At 35.8% G+C, this 6472-nt stretch overlaps 1 pseudogene; it reads right to left on the bottom strand.

Annotated features, from left to right (window-relative positions):
• Positions 1–588: 588 nt before the first annotated feature.
• Positions 589–2063, bottom strand: LOC142852777 (splicing factor 3A subunit 3 pseudogene; annotated as a pseudogene).
• Between the last annotated feature and the right edge of the window lie 4409 nt (positions 2064–6472).

The following is a 6472-nucleotide window of genomic DNA, read 5'->3' as shown; positions in this document are numbered from 1 at the left end:
ACTACTAAATTATATATGGCATGAAATAAAATTTTATTAGAGGAAACAATGACCAACTATGTCAAAAGCATTATAATAACTGCTATATATAAAAAATTCATTGTAGCATATCCAAACTAATATTGCCTAGAACGTATTTCTGATATTCTATAAATCAGAAAATTATCTAGTCACTTTCACTAGCAAAACAACACAATTAGAAGCAGCACAGTTTAATGAGGAGATTAAAATGCTTTAAAGAACACTTTTCATTTTTAAAGACAATAATCCTTAAGAGAAAATTATAAAAATGTATAAAAGATACCACTAAACTTACTTTAAAATCCCAATTCTTTATTACTTACTGGATTAACTTTTATAGAGGATGAAAAAAGAGGCATTTTTCTCTTCTTTTTTATTTTTCCACAGATCTTTTTTAAAACATAAAGCAAAGATAAAGCTCATCACAATTCTGCAATCTTTCAGTGTATCTTGTTTGTACAAAATGCACACTAGACTGAAGACTACATAGCAAAAAGTCTTTTAAGAACATTTGGTTGGGAAGAAAAGCAAAAGCAGATCTGAGGGAAGATGGTGCATAGCCGACTGCTAGAGCAGTCCTTGCCTTTTCAGATCATCCTGTTTTCTTTTTCATATTATTTCCACTGGAGTCCTCATTCTCTTTGGTGGTGTTGGGCTGGCCATCGTTCCGAAGCCTTCTGCAGTATTAGCTTGGCCCACAAAGAGACAGCTTCTTCAATCTATGTTACGTTTGCAAAGTGGGCAGTGTTTGGCATGCCCAAACAACTTCATGCCAAGAGCATAACACTATTCAGCAAAATGCTGCTGGAAGGTTTCAGTCCATGGTAAGTGTAGTTTCCACAAATCTCACAGCAGTAGTTGATATTCAGGCTACAAGGTTTATACAGCTTGTAGAGGGTGGGTTTGCCATCCCAGCCCGGGGGCAGGTTTTTGGGATTGTAAGTAAACTCATTCTCTGCGCCTACACTTTCGGTCTCATCTGCTTCTCTTTCTCTTCTCGCTTTTCTCCTTTCCTGGCTTGCTTGCGCTGTTACATTTTCATGAGTCAACTGTTGCTGCCCCCAAGAATCTCCACATGTTCATAAATCGAGCTTCCAGGAAAGCAGTATTTTTCTTCATCTCATTGTGTCTCTTCATACCCTTTGATTTGGGACTTAAGTAAACAGAGAGGTGTTGAAGTGCCTCCAAGAACTTTCCTTTGGTGTCGTATAGCCTCTCTGAACTCGCTCTTCTAGGGCCCAGCCACATTTCAGGCCTAAACCAAACGGTGCCGATTTTATCGTCTTCAGACCCAGGGACACTAACTCCTTCTAGGAGGAGAATGCACAGAGGTCAAGACGGGCCCCAGCATGGGTCAGGGCACGACTTGCTTCTTTCGACCGTTCAGGAAAGCTACCATTTTCCACTTTTTCTCAAAGTCGGTCTAAATCTTGTCCAGGAGCTCCTACAGACCCTAAGGGGCTTCACACTGTGTAATCCTGGAGGCATTCCAACAATGTTTCCAGGTATCTGTATACTCTGCATTCTTTCTTTAGCATTGTCAAATAGTTGGTCAAGGAAACACAAATATATGATATAATCAGCTTCTCAGAAGCATTCAGGCTAATGTATGTAAGGTCATGGAGATCAAGATAGCTCTCATATCCTTTTTCGTCTGTGACCTCCACCAAGTGCTTCTTCCTTTGGATTATCTCAGGTCTTCAGGAGCTCCTCCAGTTCTGCCCACCTTAGCACCCAGAACTCATTTGGCTGTTTCTGATGAAATTCCTTTATCTGCTTGAGTCTATTATATAATTCCGCAAACTCAATGGGTCCTGAAATAGCACGGAGTTCTTCCTTTTGCGGTACATCTTTATCATCATACAAATCCCTCAGGTTCCCACTGACCTCCGTGTATCTATCCTGCATCCCCGATTGCTATGGTCGGGACTGATTTGGTCCCAAAACGCGGGTTTCTTTGTGAGCACCTCTTTGGCCATGGCATCCATGAGCCGTTCCTATTCTTCACGAGTGAGCTGTTGCTGCTCCAGAATTGTTTCCATTTCATGTTATCTATGGGACTTCAATGTAAGTGTTTATGGAAATAGAAAATGACACAGTCTCAAAGGAAGACTGAAAAGCTGATTCTCAAAAACTTCACAGTCTCTTCTTACACAATCCAGTAATCACACACCTGTGTATTATCCAAAAGAATTGATAGCATATGTCCATACTTGCCCTTTACAGGAATGTTTATAACACTCATTAACATGAAGATGTTTTTCAATAATCAAGTGTGAAATTGGACCATAACACAGGTATAGACCAAATCAATATTCAGCAATAAAAATATATGAACGATCATACCACGAAACAGAAAAATAATGAATTCATAGTATTAAGCGAAAGAAAAGTAGCCTGGGAAACTGAAAAATTCAGTTCTTTCAAGTTTATGGCTTTCAAGATAAGGTAAAATCATAGACACAGAAAAAATAAAAATGAAAAGTACTGGTTTTCAGATTTTTGGGTACAGAGTGAAGGAATAAATAGGCACAAGACAGAAAAACTTTGCTGGAGTAAAATGTTTGCATGAGATTTGATTGATGGGTAAAGGACACTGTTCACTAAGGCAAAGCTATGAAGCATGAAGTGAATATAGATAAAAGCTGGAATTCAGCTAATAATAGGGTATCATTAATGCTTCCTTACTTGCTACAAATGAAGGGATCCAGCGTAATACCTGAAGCTAGAACAAAGTGAGAGCAATGGGAAAATTGCATAGAGGAGTTCTCAGACATCTTCCTACATATTTAAATAGTTTATGACATAAAAATGAATATTCAAGGGAAATTTAGACAGATTAAACATATATTTTCCCTATGGCTAAATATTAAAATGATTATTTTCATTTGAAAAGTATTTATTTCCATAAAAGAGAATTGTGACTATATTTCTATTATAAAGTAAAAGATTAGGCTTTTATATTAGTCAATTTGTCTTCTGGAATAATTAGTATACTTTCTTTTTGTATATATTGTTTTCCTTATACAAAAGTCTGAAATATGTAGTTTTTGAAATTAAGCATAAATAAGTAGATACTGAGAGACATTTTCAGAGAATAATACATTACACCACTAGAGAAGTATATATAAAATAAAGCACTCTTTTTTTTTTAGTTCAAGTATATAAAATATGACCTCAATGAACTATGGAAGCTCAAGAGTGTATGGGCTACTTCAGAGCTTCTAGGAGAAATGGACTCTGCCTCCAGTATATCAATATCACATTGCAAAGATGAGGTTTTTCTATTACAAGCTCAATTGAATACAATGATCTACAACGTATAATGAACATCTCAATTTAACCTGTTACCTCTAAATATTTTAGCAAAAATACTTAATGCATGAGTTATAATAATCTTCCAGCTAATTTCTCCTTTATAAGAAAAAATACCATAAAGAATATAAAGTAAAAATTCAAGTGTAAAATAAATTTGAATATAATTCCTCAAAGCCAAAAAGAGTAAATATTATTTTTTCTTATTTGCCCATGTTTAAATAACAGATATTAAGGCATAGAAAGATAATTAACCACATTAAGTACATTTCAGTGTTTTCATATATGTATATTAGATATTATATATTAGATAGCATATTATTTGGTTACATAATATATTTTAGAGAATATAGAAAAATACATATATTAGAGAAAGTCATTTTCTTCAATCCAGAGTCACAATATTAACAGTTGTTTTATGATATCACATGATAATATTTTATTTAGTCTTTACATAAAGAAGTGAATCATAATAGAAATGTAAACATCTATGGCAACTATGGGGAATTGGGTTATTTAATAGCCACTAGTTACTTTATACTATGCTGAATTATTTTGTTGATGCATCTTTCTATGATTCCAAATTCTGACTTGGAACTTATATTGGCTAAAGATTTCTTTATTGCAGTTACTAGAGCTACCATTCCCTAATTCATTTTCCAAAGCATAGAAAAAAGAATACGCTCAAGCTAGTCTCAGATATCAAATTAAGTGGGAGTTCACTGATCTGTGATGGTCTCTACACTGACCTCCTTTGTTATGAACAATAGCCTTACCTATTGGTGAACAAGTTGAAATACAATTTAGGAATATGATTGTGCTTGAAGTGTCATATTTGATCCCATCACAATCTTCAGAATATAACATTGAGGAAAATAATCATGCCATGACCAAATAAGGAAAAATCAACACATTATTTCCAAATGAGGCAAACATACCATCGTATCATGTTTAAATAAGCTAAATAAACCATCACACCAAGTCTAAATAAGGCAAATATCCAGCTGTAGCCAATGAGATGCTTTTTCTTCTTTGTTTCCATATTAAGTATCTAAAATATCATTGCATTAGTTGCCATGGGGAGCTTTTTCAACTCGTTTTGGCTCTAAGTTTTGCCCAAGACAAAATCTCTTCTTTCTTCAAATGAACTGAGTTAAATTTAGTTGTGTAATGTTTTTCTTTCAACACATCAAAGTGGAATGTCTTCAGCAGACTCTCATCTAACCACAGATGTTGGAATAAACCCACATAGATTTTTAAAAAGCTGTTCCATGATTGAGATCACTAAGGCAATGCAAAGCCTCGTGAGCAAAGCAATTATTGAATGTGGCACTTTCAGAGCTTAGCACATAGATTTTGATACTGCATTTTTGTTTCAGGAATCTCATTTAGTGACCATTAAAAAGGCATTTTTATACATTTCATAGAAATTAATCAATTATTAAGACTTTGCCGATACAATTACGATGAACCTAACAAAACATTGCTTAATGAATTCCATTCACTTTAGATCAGATATATTCAGGCCATTCAGTGCATATAGTATTTAAACACATAGGATAATTTAATGTTTCATTGACAGAGAAATATGTATCTATTTAAACCACAAGAGAAGGGGGTGATCACTGGGTTTTTGAGCAGTCTCCTATTAGTATAGGGGTGAGAAATTAGGTCTTAATGCTTTTGTTTCTTTGTTTTTTCTCTTCTTTTTGCGGGGGGGGGGGAGGGAGTGGTATAAAGGCATTAGGGTATACCTGAGAGAAAGAAAACAAGTGTGATTGGTGTACATTGTATGAAATTCTCAATAATTGTTAAAAATATTAAGTTAGTAAAAATTTACATGGAAAAAATGAAAGAAAAGCACAATAATTGATTATTAAATGATTGAACAGAAAAATGTAGCAAAAATTATAATTTAACCGCAAGGGGTGCATCCACCCACGGAGACAGTGGGACTGATCTAATGGGAGCTCACCAAGGCCGGCTGGACTGGGTCTGAACAAGCATGTGATCAAACTTGACTCTCTGAATGTAGCTAACAATGAGGGTGGACTGAGAAGCCAATGATAATGACACTGGATTTTGATTCTACTGCAAGTACTGGCTCTTTGGGAGCCTAGTCTGTTCAGATACACACCTTTCTAGACCTGGATGGAGGGGGGGCTTAGACTTTCCACAAGGCAGGGCACCCTGACTTCTCTTAGGACTGGAGGGCAAGGGGAGAGGGGGAGTGGGGAAGTGGGAGGAGGAGGAGGGGAAGTGGGGGGAGGGGGAGTAGGGGGAGTGGGAAGGAAAAAGGAGGATGGGAGGAGGCAGAAATGTTAAATAAATAAATTTTAAAAAATAAAATGAAGTAAAAAAAATAATAATAAATTTGGCCAAATAAAGCAACTTGTATTATATGTGCTGTGAACTGTACTGACTGCCCACAACTTCTGATTGGTGAAATCTAATAGCCAGTAATGACTCTATTGGAAACAAGGACCAATGAGAGGAAATAGGGTAGAAGACATTTTAGAAGAAATAAAAACACAAGCTGTCTCCCATATACAGAGACATAATGGAAATAGAGCTAGGCAGAACTCAGAGACACAGGTAAGAAATGGAAACAAAGAGAGACAATGAAAATAGTAAAATTCTGGCCTTTGCCTCACTCCTATGATATGAGACAAATGTCTTGGTAGCCTTTTCCCCTCCATCTATGAGCTTTTTACTTACTGTCATGACAAGACTCATCACTTAGGTTTAAATGTTATTGTCTTAGTTACTGTTCTATTGCTGAGAAGACACATATTGGTAAACACTGCACTTATAAAAGAAATATTTAATTGGAAATTTTCTTGCAGTTTCAAAAGGTTAATCCATTATTATCATGCCGAGGGCATGGCAGGAACATAGTAGGGAAATGGTGGTACTCATAATGCTAGAACAGTAACTGAAAGCGATCTCTTCATCTACAGACAGAGAGGGAGAATCTAGTCTGGAACTCAAAGACCATGCTCAATAACATACTTGCACCAATAAGATCGCACCTGCTCCAAAAATGTCACAACTAATGCCTTAATATACTTCAACTCCTTGGTGACTAAGCATTCATATATATGAGACTATGTGGGCCATTATTTAAATCACCACA

This window comes from Microtus pennsylvanicus, chromosome 6, assembly GCF_037038515.1.
Source record: "Microtus pennsylvanicus isolate mMicPen1 chromosome 6, mMicPen1.hap1, whole genome shotgun sequence".
In the NCBI taxonomy this organism is placed as follows: Eukaryota; Metazoa; Chordata; class Mammalia; order Rodentia; family Cricetidae; genus Microtus; species Microtus pennsylvanicus.
The sequence above is the reverse complement of the archived record's forward strand: the minus strand, read 5'-3'. Positions and strand labels throughout refer to the sequence as shown.